Here is a 12,974-nt window from a genome sequence, read left to right on the forward strand (position 1 = left end):
TCTAGTAAACAGAGCTGCAGAGAAAAATCTTGGTCGGTACAGGTCACTAGGATAGGGGTGGAAGTCATAGGTATGGGATGCTTGTGTGCCCGGGTCGTAGAAACTCATGGGGGCCAGTGACTGGGGGGTGTGGGGGTAGAGAGAAAGGGGGAGCAGAAAATACATCTCAACTCTGTTAGATCAGTGGTTCTCAACTGGGGGCAACTGCCTATCCCCTGGAGGTTTCTGGAAATGTCTGAAGACATTTCCTATTGTCTCAACTTGGGGATGACCAGGGGATGGGGTGCTACTGGAATCCAGTGGATAGAGGCTAGAGATACTGCTAAACATCCTTCAGTGCACAGAGCAGCCCTTCCTCCAACAAAGAACTCACATCTCACCCCAAATGGGAGGAGGGCCAAGCTTTAAAAAGTCTGCATTAGATAGAAGAGGGAAAAGAATTTTTCCTTCCATTTCTTATTCCCCAAGATGACTAACAATGATCTGAATTTATAACATTCTTATATTGTTTTGAATTCTACTAAAGGAGAGCTACTAACCCACCGCTCTCACTAACCCATCACGAGGGATCATGCACGTAGACGTGCTTGTGAGGTCCCCTTGGGCTGGACCTCACATCCTCCTGGCCCATCTTTTGCTAAGATTGTGCCACAGCAACAGCTGCTAGCTGCCAACCGTGTGATCTGACAGCCTCTTGCTGCAGCTCCAATGAGCGTCTCTCCCTTTCTGCCCCGGGGCCTCTCTGACACCCACACGGTGGGATGATTACAAGAACCTTCCGGGTGCTCCTCTGTGTGCATCCTGGTGGCTCTGAGGAATTACTGTCCCGTGGGTCAACGCTTGAATTCAGGAGGATGGAAACGAGTCAATAAAAGTCTTCATCTTCCTTCTTTCTGATGGATAATTCGAAATCCCATTAAACCCAGTTCTTCAGAGGAGCCCCACAGGGACAGGCAATCAAACTATCAGCTCAGTGGAGACCAGCGTGATAGCTCCCATTAACTGTCTCCCCTGCCATCCTTGAGGTACTTCCTCCAGTCCTCCAACCCTCCTGCTTGAGATTTCTTCTCAAAATAATCGACCCACACACAGCCCTGGCCTCGGGCTTTTCTTTCTGAGGAACCTATATTAACAACATGCTCTTAAAGATCTTTGTCAAAGATTTGCCTCTTGAGTAGTATATATGCATTAGCCTGGGCTTCCCAGAGTCTCTCAGCCCTAATTTCACGTAATTATGATAATCATAAATATGAACAGACACCAAAGCAGTGATTGATGGTAGCCTTCCTCGCAGAAAAGGAATCTGATGTTCGGAGAGATTGAAACCTGGAGAAACTCCTTCTGGAAAGCAAGGATGTGACCCCAGTCAACCTGAGCTCAAAGTGCCCACCACACGCCATGGCTCTAAGTTTGCCTAGAGGCAGTGCAACGTCCAGGTACAATGTTTGAGAACAAAACATGTTATTCTGAAAACCACCTTATTATGGTTTCCTAGCCCACTGAACTTGTCATGAATGGCACACGATGTTTCATAGGGCAAGATACTGAAGCCTGTGTCGAAATTGCGAGTCTGACTCACGCACAGGTAGTTAACTAGTGATAATGACTACACTGTCTGCAGTAGTTGTAGGGCACCGAAGTGGGTCTAAGCGAGAAGAAGACAATATAGAGAAAACCGTGTATGCGTGTCTAATGTGCGTGTGTCTCGGGGAGAGACAGACAGAGACAGAGACAGTGAGAGAAAAAAGAGACAAGGAGAGCAGTTGAGAGAGACAGAAACAGGGAGAGACTTTGACCCTCCACCCCTAAAGCCAAAAGCCAAAAACCGAATTATGATCAGTTTTTGTAGCTCATTGTTTCATATTTTCAAAACTGTCTCACTCCGTTCGTGTGAACATTCGAGAGCTCCCTGCAGCTGCGGATTCCAAGCCAGCTTCACAGTGAGCGTGACTGTATGCAAAGGAAATAGCTTCGACTTTACAAAATTATGACATGTCAATGCCCTCACTTTACCTCCTTTCGTATTATGAAGGCGGATGAGGGAGGTTGTCTACAAATAATGATGCTGTTGAAGTTCTGTTTGCCTTTCTTTAAATATTTTATTTTTGAGAGAGAGAGAGAGAGAGAAAGAGAGAGAGAGAGAGAGAGAGTGCGAGCGAGTGGGGGAGGGGCAGAGAGAGAAGGAGACACAGAATCCGAAGCGGGCTCCAGGCTGTCAGCTCTCAACACAGAGTCCCACGCGGGGCTCAAACCCGTGAACTGCGAGATCATGACCTGAGCCGAAGTCGGATGCTCAACTGCCTGAGCCACCCAGGTGCCCCTTATTTGCCTCTTTTTTTTTTTTTTTTCCTGAAATGACCATAGTCTTTAAATCAGAAAAGCCAAATTTTAAGTTCTCTCAATTGCTTATACTGTAGGCCTAAGTAATAGTAACAGTGGACATAGTTGTTGTTTTTTTTTTTTTTTAATTTTTAACGTTTATTTATTTTTGAGACAGAGAGAGAGACAGAGCATGAGCAGGGGAGGGGCAGAGAGAGAGGGAGACACAGAATCTAAAACAGGCTCCAGGCTCCGAGCCGTCAGCCCAGAGCTCGACGCGGGGCTCGAACTCACGGACCGCGAGATCGTGACCTGAGCCGAAGTTGGATGCCCAACCGACTGAGCCACCCAAGCGCCCCTGTTGTTGTTCTTATACTTGTAGTAGCCGTACTAATTACAACAAACATTTATTGACCATATATTATGTGTTGGGCATTCTGTTAAGTGTATTAAATGTTATATGGGTGACCTCATTTAAATTCCTGCAATAATACTATGTGGTAAATACTATTATTATCACTATTTATTAAGTGATTTATTAGATGAAACCAAAGGTAGAGAGGTTAACTCATCCAAAATCACACGGCCAACATTTGGAAGATGCAGGAGCCTAATCAATCTCCTTGCCCCTAATTGTCTCGTATTCTCCCTCCTACAGAAAAGTGAGCTCCAGTTTTCCTTCCCATGAAATGGAACTGGTTTTACTTTCTCTGTGTAGGCGGTGTTTGGTAGGAGTATTTTGATTTTGATTTTTATCATTATTATTTTTATGGAGTGGGGAGAGGGGAGGAATACTACCAGATACCTGACAGGAAGCTGTTCCTTGAAATCCATAAGCTACACGGGTAGTTTTGGAACATGTTTTGTAGCAGATAAAAATGCCCGTGTAAGATATAGGTGAAGCATAGAAGATTATGGTCAAATTAACAACTTTCTACTACGTTGGGGAAAAATTAACTACCCAGCATGGCCGAAAGTCCCCTGGCTCCTGTGTTTCTACTTCATCTACTATGAATGGCCTTTTGCTTATTACTCCATTCTAGGTTTACTGGCCTTTTTGACGTTTTGGAAATATTTCAATCTTAGCCACAGCTTGAGAGCCTCACATTCGGGATTATTGGACTCTTTCCCAACAAAGGGTTGGAAAAGTTTTAGTAAAGTCAGATTGGTTGAAAATACTGATGTGCACTCTCTAGGCCCTAGAGGGTGCCAAGGGGTAGCCTGGGCAGAGCTTGGATGTGGGGACTGGGGTCCATATCGGGGGAGGCCACCAGGGGTGTGAAGACAAGGGGAGTTGGGCCCATGGATGAGCTCATGCAGTGGAGGGCCCAGGAAGTGGCCCCATGTGGCCCACATGCCAGTGAAGAACGCCAAGGCGGCCAGGAATTCTAAATTCAAAGCAGGGCCCTCCAGGTTGTTGGGCAAGTTTATTGGTCAAGGTAGAAGGATAGAAAATATTAGATTGCCAGTTTGTTAGCTCAATTTATGACTTGCAAGTATCTAGGTAGAGGGCATATGGAATGCCACCTGTACTGTCATCCTGGAGCCCAAACCATGTTAGAGGAGGGCCTACTTGCTATCAGTGCTTCTTCTCAATCTTCGCCAAGTAGGTTCCTCTTTTATCCTTCACCTATCTGATGACTGTTGTCTTCAGAAAGGCCATCTCTGGCTCCCTTGCCCTACATAGCTTTTCCAGCACAAGCCAGCCCCTCTATTTCTCTCCTCCATTTTATCCATGGCACTTACATATTTGCTTTCTTCTTTATGAGACCTCCCTGCCGGAATGTATGCTCCCTGGAAGGGTATTGCTTTCACTTCTTCACTGTTGCATTCTTAGTGCCTCGAAACACAAAATAACTATGCCCTAAATACCTGCTGGATGAGAGAATAATGGAATATAGAATATAATGGATAAATGGACCAAGAAAAGGTCTTGATTTCTATGCACTTTTATCTTAATAATAATAAACACAGCTGTATTGTGTCTGGTGCTTTCGTAACGTCCATGCACAATCCTCTCCCATTTCCTTTGGAGCCAGCTAATGGTAAAGCGAACACCACCGAGCAGTTACTGTGAGAAAGGAACAGGAGAGAGAGGTCGCAGATATAGGAAAAATTAGTGTGTTTCACATTAAACAAAATTGCAACCCTAACTATTTTATCCCCCCTTCTTCTAGCCCCTTGTGGATCCAAGGCAAAGAAGCCGTGGCAAAGAAGTCAAACCTAATTTCCTCTTGGCCCCACTAGATGATATTACGGTCAAGGTGCAGAATTTCTTACGTTAATAATCTGAAGTTCCTTTTCTAAGAAAATATACACATTGTCTGAGGTCTTAAAATAGTTTAGGTATTGTAATCACTCCATAATTATTGGATGTTATTTTAAATGCCTAAAATTATACTTGTAAGATTTAATATTGATATTCCTACGAATTACATTTTGGTAAATACATATCTTTTGAAGGGAGAGAGATTTGGGATTTGGGATAAGTCTGATCACCTGTTTTTGTCTTCGTTGATATAAAAATCTTCCATTTCAAATCTCTGTAAAAGCATACACATGGAGCAAATGACTCATTAATTTATCCTACAGTCAAAATTAAAGCAGTACATAATTGCCAAATCTTCAATTCTTATAAAACAGACCTCTGAATATATATTAATTATCTTCTGTGGAAAGGAAATTCATTGAGATTCAGTTAAGACTGCTTCACACTCAGTAAGTGAAGTCTATTGTGTTACAGACACCAGCTTACGCATGCTCCCTCCTTCCCTCCAACCCACTCAGCTCCCCTTTCTTCTCCTTTTCAACTGCTGACCTGAGTTAGTAGCCAAACATAATAATACAGTGTTTGATCCTCTGTAAACCCATAAAATTATAAACCAGCAACCACCGGGATGTTGGCAGAATTTCTGTGGACAGCAACCAGCATGGTGCTTTTTTCTTTCTGAAATCAAGCAGTACATTATACTTGTTGATACAACAGTGAGGAAGGTAATGCCTTCCATCATCTCCTGGCCCCTACCTAACTCCTCTAGCCACTTGGGATGGGGTGAGACAATTCATCTATTTAAAAGATTAAAGTCTCCAGGTGCCTGGGGGGCTCAGTCGGTTAAGCATCCGACTCTTGATCTCAGCTTAGATCTTCATCTTGGGGTCATGAGTTCAAGTCCCACATTGGGCTGTGTGCTGGGTGTGGAGCCTACTTACTAAATAAACAAATAAATAAATGAAGTATTAAGGCCTTCTCTCTTTTGACTTTTATTATTTAAAGTCGCTTCCTTTCATTCATTTTTAAATTCATTCTGTCTACTCCTATTAAGCACTGATGGAGTTGTATAGCACTATGCTAAGTACTACAGAGGATTAACATACAAATAAAACACATGCCTTCAAGAATAAAAAAAAAATCTAATAGAAACTTTAAACTGCAATGGGGATTAGGAACTCTCTTTTCACTACAACAGAAATATTTGAGTCATCCTATAGGTGAACCCTAAGGAAAGAAAGGAAAATCCCCAGGTTCCAGAAATAAAGAAACAACTCAAGCTAGAGAGATAAGCGTATGAATGAATGACCCACGAACCTCAGGAACTGTCAGAACAGAGCTAGACCGTAGAGACTAGGGACTGATATTTTCATTCACATACAGGAACAGAAGGGGCTGCATTGAGCTTGAGTTGGATTGAGATTTAGAACTGAAGTCCTTACATTAGGTGGAGACTGGTCTAGCTTTGACCCTTCTTCAAAGGGTGAGCTAGGGTAAGTCCATTCACCGGCCTGTCTATGTGGCAATGAGAATGTTCATCTTTGCCCGTGGAAGGAGACGATAAAGTCTTCCGTTGGAAATCAAACATCTCAGGCTAACACCACATACTGACACGGAGCAAAATGTATGTTACCTACATGGTGCTTATATCCCCAAGATGAGAAATCAGTGTGAAAGCAGATCACTTGGCCCTTGAAACCCTGGGAACAAAGTGGAGAGCAAACTCAAAGCACACAGTTTCACTGAGAAAAAAGACATCCACCTCTGTCAAAGACGCCCTCACAATCACAATGGTACACTGCACAGTTTTTCAGGTAGGATAAGGAAACAGAAGGGTTGGTATTGAAGACTTGAAATGACAGGATAATGTAAAAATAACATAAGTATGTGTCAAATAATTAAGGATATAAAATGACAATATGAGTAAAAATAGGCAGAATTAGGGAGGAGGGGAAGATCACAATTAAAATATGCAATCAAAGAAGGAACAAGTATCATTGGACAAAATGAAGCTGTTGTTGAAATGAGAACCAGTACTCTGGAAAGTAAATGAGGAAATTATACAGAATGTAGCACAAAGAGACAGGGAAATTAGAATACAAGACATCAAGAGAGAAAATAGGGTAGAATAAGAAAGGATAAAAACGTCTAATAAGAATTACAAAAGGAGACACTAGAGATAATAGAAAATAAAAGACATGTAAAAGGAGTAGTTTGAAAATTTTCCAGAATTGCTGAGAATCGCTGATTGAATCCTTACATTTTAAAAGCAGACTCTGACCTATGGTTCTCAAAAGAGATTCAGAGAGTTCTGAGTCCAGTAGTGGAATGGACTAATATTCCTGCAGATAACAATTACAAATTGAACAAAATATAAAAAGAACTTTGAAGGCATTGCAGATGGATGGAAAAGAGTACAGAGAGCCATCGGATCTTTGAAAGAAGGAAATCACATGGGGTAAGACCCCCCCATTGACAAAGCACCGGACATTCCCCATTGTAGGAGTCCAAAAAAGCTAGGACTCATCACACTGTATGCAAGAATTAATTCAAGGTAAAGTATGGACATGAATGTAAAAAGTAAATCCCAAACAGCTCTAGAAGGAGGCATAAGAAATTATCTTCTCTACCTTGGAGTAGACGACCCAGGATGCAAAAAAACATTTACTGTGAAAAGAAAAATAATAATTGACCAATTGGACTTCACCAAAAGAAAAACATGTTCTCTTCAGACAGCACCAGGAAAAAAAAAATGAAAAGGCAAGCCACAGCTCAGGAGAAAACACTTATAATTCATTTATATGACAGAAAGCACTAAGGAACTGTTTACATCTCTACAGATTTTTTTCTATTCTGTCTTATGTTAGTATTGGTGGTCTGTGTCTTCCAAGGAATTTTTCCCTTTCATTTAAGTTGTCAGATTTATTGCCATCAAGGTGTCCATGATTTTCCTTTGCTTTCAACAACTGTACAACAGAATTTTCTAGAGCACATAAGGATACTCTATGCTGGACCCACCCAAACTGAATATTATGTGTGGTGTCATAAAGTTAGTTTTAATAACGTTCAAAGGTGTGAAACCACACATTATATGTTCTGTGGCCACAATTAAACCAAATGAAAGCAATAATAAAATATGTAGAGATTCAGAATAATCAAAATATTTGGTAATTAATTAATCAACGGTCTTCTAAGTAGCCCATGAATCCAATTAAAAAACAAAAAAAGACAAAGGACATTAGAAAATATCTTGAACTGATTGTCAAGAAAACATAACAAAAATCGACAGGTGTAGCTAAAGAAGTTCTTGGAGAGGAATGAATACCTTGAAATACTTAAAATCAATGTATAAACATTAAAATGTTTAAAATCAATCATCTGGCTTCGAGCCTAAGAATCTAGAAAATCAAGGGGCACCTGGCTGGCTCAGTCAGTAGAGCATGCAACTCTTGATCTTGGGATTGTGAGTTCGAGCCCCACATTGGCAGTAAAGATTACTTAAAAATACAGTCTTCAAAAAAAAAGAATCTAAAAAAACAAGGACAAATACAACACCAGGTAAGTGGAATAAAGGAAATAACTAATATAAGGATAAAGATCAATGAAATAGAAAAAGAGAGAAAATACACAAATCCAAAAGTTGGCTCTTTGAAAAATGTAATAAAATCAATAAACCTCTACTAACCATGTATCTATTAAAAAACTGATGTCTTAATAAAAAATATTGCCATAAAGAAATCTCCAGGCTTAAGTCATTTTACTTATCAATTCTGAATAGAGAATTATTCTATGTTCATCCATGGGAAGACTCAAGATTGTTAAAATGTCAATTTTCCACTGACTTGATTCATAGATTTCAATGCTATCCCAACATACATCCCAGTAGATTTTTCTGAGAAACTGATTCTAAAATTTATATGGGCATGAAAAGAACCTAGAATAATAAACAAAAAAAGGGGGGTGGTGAGGAAAAAAGAGAAAAAAATAAGTCCAAATATTTAAATAACCTCATTTTACATTATTCTTTAAAGCTACAATGATTCAATGTGTTATTGGCACGAGGACAAATCAATTAACAGAACAGAAAGTCCAAACAGATCCATATACACAGTTGACTGATTTTTCTACAAAAAAGCCCAGGTAATTCATTGGAGGAAAAATGCTCCTTCCCATGAATTATGCTGAAACAATCAACTATCTATGTAAAAGGAGAGAGAGAGAGAGAGGCCTAAGCCTTCCTTCACATCAGATACAAAAATAACTCAAAATTGATCACATATGGTCTTATGGTTACATCCTCCACAGATACTATCTTTTGTCACCTTCTAATGCTGACCTACCATTCATCTCTATCTAATGACATTTCATGCCTTATAAAAACTATTCCAGCACCCACTAGATACACTATGCATTTCTTGCCCTGCTCTGTTTAAAAACCTTTCCTTCCCTTCACTATCTTCCAAATTCCTTGGGCAGACCAAGCAACCTTGTCTATTCCCATTGTATTTTTGTGAATATTTTAAACTGTAGTACTCATCACACTCTATCTTAATCACTGCTTCTCTGCTTCTCTTTTCTGATAGAATTTCTGATAGCTTACCATAAGCAAAATCTAAATCTTACTTACAATGACAATCCTGAGTATAGTGCAGGGGGCATAATCAGTACCCAAAACGTGCCACACAAGTTAATTACAGAAGAATGAATTAGGAAACAGAAATCCTTTTATTGTCCTTCTGGAGGCATCTCATCCTCAGAGTCAAAAATGTCTCTTTGCCATTAACTTTGAAGATCAGAATCACTGAGATGTTTTCATGGATGAAGGTCTTTAGAAGTTTACTTTTATCATGGAGAGGAGAAGGCAATTAACATCTATTTTACCTTCTGTAGGCAAGTCATTGTGCTAGATGACTGACACACATTAATCTCATTTAATCCTTAACCACCGGTTCAGATATTAGTAGTTTCAAAATTGTTGAGTGAATTAGATTAGGTTTGGCCTTAAGTAACAGAAGGTGAAATAGTGGCTTGAATAATGTTCAGCTCAAGATCCATCAGTCTTGCTACAATACAGTTCTCTACACCTTTGTCCAAGATAATTGGTCCAGTCCAGAAGGAAGGAAAAGGGAAGAGAAAAAGAATAGGGCCCTTCCTTAGGAATGCAAACTGGTGCAGCCACTCTGGAAAACAGTATGGAGGTCCCTCAGAAAATTAAAAATAGAACTACCCTACGACCCAGCAATTGCACTACTAGGTATTTATCCAAAGGATATAGGAGTGCTGATTCGAAGGGGAACATGCACCCCAATGTTTATAGCAGCACTATCAACAATAGCAAAAGTATGGAAAGAGCCCAAGCGCCCATCGATAGATCAGTGGATAAAGAAGATGTGGTATATATATACAATGGAGTATTACTCGGCAATCAAAAAGAATGAAATCTTGCCATTTGCAACAGTGTGGATGGAACTAGACTGTATTATGTTAAGCAAAATAAGCCAGTCAGAGAAAGACAAATATCATATCATTTCACTCATATGCGGACTTTAAGATGAAAACAGATGAACATAAGGGAAGGGAAGCAAAAATAATATAAAAATAGGGAAGTAGACAAACCATGAGTCTCTTAAATACAGAGAATAAACGGAGGGTTGCTGGTGAGGTGTTGGGTTGGGGGTTAGGCTAAATGGGCAAGGCACATTAAGGAGGGCACTTGTTGAGATGAGCACCGGGTGTAACATGTAAGTGATAAGTCACTAAATTCTATACCTGAAATCATTATTATACCATATGTTAACTAACCTGGATTTAAAAATAAATAAATAAATAAATAAATAAATAAATAAATAAATACTGAGAGAGCAAGTGACTTCAAAAGTAAAAAAAAAAAAAAAAAAAAGATTCCCTCCTTCTGGAGGCCACATTAATTGTGCTCACTGGGACACGTTAACTGCAAGGAAATCTTGGAAAAGTAGTGTTTTCTAGATGTGCGTGAGCCTAGAAAAAACAATCAGCATATGCATGGACATTTTATTTATTTCTATAGAAGAAGGAAAAAAACCCCACTATATTTTGAGTGGTTAAATTATAGTATTTGCCCTGATAAAGCCAGGATTCAAATACTTATCTGTCAGACCTGAGGACACACGCTTCAAAGGTAGTTGCCCTCCGTGGTCTTCACGAGTCTCATCTGCTCAAAGTCATCTCATTTTGCCAAGACCTTTCCTTTTTTGTTGAATAGTGAATATTTATTTTAATCTGTATGTTTCATATCCGTGGACACTTAGCACATGAGAATATTCATGAGGTCACAGATGCAGAAAGCCCAAAGTGTTTGATGTCTGAAAAACCTTGAGTTAATTTTACAAACATTTTTCCTCTTTAAAGCATGAGATCTCTCATTGCTAAATTTTTGAAAGTCACAAAATTAAAGAATCCGACAGTTTAAAGGCCCGTACCACAAGTGGTCTCCCTGAGGATGAGAGAAACTGGTAATTGGCTAAGAAATCCACATGAAACTTAAGTAATTCAGATTTTATTGTGAAACTTTCATCTTTTTGTGAATTCCTCACTGCAAATTAAAATAGTGAGATGCTCATCGTTCTCATCTGTGCTGCTCTAAATCACTAGTTAGAAAAATTAACATCAAAAAAGCAAAATCTGGTCAAAATTCCCCCACACCAGGAATTCCATTTGTGGGTGAAACACATACATCCTGCAAAACTATCTTGTTTCTTAGATTTAGAGGTCCTTGAAATTCTTGCAGGAAAGGTGTTAGACCAGTTTATCAGTGTCGACACAAAGAAATAGTGGTTCCATGTGCGAACAGACCCACTGACACGGCTTAGATTGCAAACAAAATGGAGCTTGTGGCCAAGGATCTTGTTCTGGTAGTCATGTTACTTAAAACAAGCTGTCTGGGAAGGATGATAGAATAGATAACCAGCTTTTGCCTGTCTGTATCCCTCTGTCCGTTGGCTTGTTTATTTCTTTGAGGGGTGACCCACATGAGAAGTATCTTAATATCTCATACAGCGTAGAAGAAAACAAAAGGAGCTCAAGAAGCCAGTCAACATGCAAATACTACTTTTAACTTTACCTGTGGTTAAGATTAGGATTTTGACCAATTCTACAGGCTATCACAGGGACGTGCGATTTTTAATTGTTTACCCCTGTTGTCATCAGAATAATGTACTTCCAATATGACTATGTCCTAACTCCCAGAACTGCTAAGTATGTTAAATTAATGGCAAAGGAAAATTAAGATAGCAAATAGAATTAAAGTTGTGCATCAGTTCATTACCCCAGGTTATCCAAATGTGCTTACTATGATCCAAATGTCCTGAAATATGGAAGTGGAAGGCAGAAGAGTCAGCATCAGAGTGATATGATGTGAAAGAGACTTGACCCGCCATTGCTGGCTTTGAAAAATGGAAGGAAGCCATGAATCTAGAGACGTAGGTAGCCTCTAGAAGCTAAAAAGGCAAGAAGTCAGATGATCCCCCATAGTCGCCAGAAAAGAACTCAGCCCTGCCAACAACTTGATTTTAGCCCAGTGGAATCCATTTCAGACTTGCGACCTCCAGAATTGTAAGATAATAAATTTGTGTTGTTTTAAGCCACTGAGTTTATGGTAATTTGTTACAGCAGCATTAGGAAATTAATAAATCCCCTTAGTGTATTTATCAATCCTTGGACATACTTTCATCTAGGATGGAAAGATTCCTTCTTGTGACTGCAAATCCTTTCAAAGTTTTAGAAGACTCGGGGCGCATGGGTGGCTCAGTTGGTTAAGCGTCCCACTCTTGATTTTAGCTCAGGTCATGATTTCACAGTTTGTGAGTTCAAGCCTTGCATCAGGCTCTGTGCTGACAGCATGGAGCCTGCTTGGGATTTTCTTTCTACCTCTCCCCTACTTGTGCTCACTTGTGTGTGCTCCCTCCCCCTCTCTCTCTCTCTCTTAAAATAAATAAATAAACTTATTAAAAAAAAGTTCTAGAAAACTCCTCATTCCAGTGCACTTCTTATCTGTCACATATGTGTAGCCCATTCCTGAAAGATAGGATGTTCTTAACCAAGAGTCACTTCTCATTTCTCTGTGTTACTTCAAATGAACAAATTATTGCTTGTTAATATTTTACAGCTAAGTGAAAATACCAATTTGTTTCCAGAATCTCAACGTGCAGAGGGTACAGTTCTTTTGAATTATGAATCAGAAAACAAAACTGGAAAAGACTGAGGCCACCGACTTGACATTGTTTTGATACTCTCTTTTTATGCTTTCAATATCAACTTTAATTACTAGCTGAAACTCAGCTGGATTTGAAAGTTTATAGTAGCTGGTAAATAAGTCGAAGGTGAATATTTCTGACTATTGACACCAAAT

General features: G+C 39.7%; 1 long non-coding RNA gene across 1 annotated transcript; it reads left to right on the forward strand.

Annotated features, from left to right (window-relative positions):
• The first annotated feature begins 2,973 nt into the window (after window positions 1-2,973).
• Window positions 2,974-5,560, forward strand: LOC131497453 (uncharacterized). Its single transcript, XR_009254979.1, has 2 exons — window positions 2,974-3,047; window positions 4,497-5,560. It is a non-coding gene; the product is annotated as an uncharacterized LOC131497453 (long non-coding RNA).
• The last annotated feature ends 7,414 nt before the right edge of the window (window positions 5,561-12,974 follow it).

The sequence above is a fragment of the Neofelis nebulosa genome, chromosome 16 (assembly GCF_028018385.1).
Source record: "Neofelis nebulosa isolate mNeoNeb1 chromosome 16, mNeoNeb1.pri, whole genome shotgun sequence".
In the NCBI taxonomy this organism is placed as follows: domain Eukaryota; kingdom Metazoa; phylum Chordata; class Mammalia; order Carnivora; family Felidae; genus Neofelis; species Neofelis nebulosa.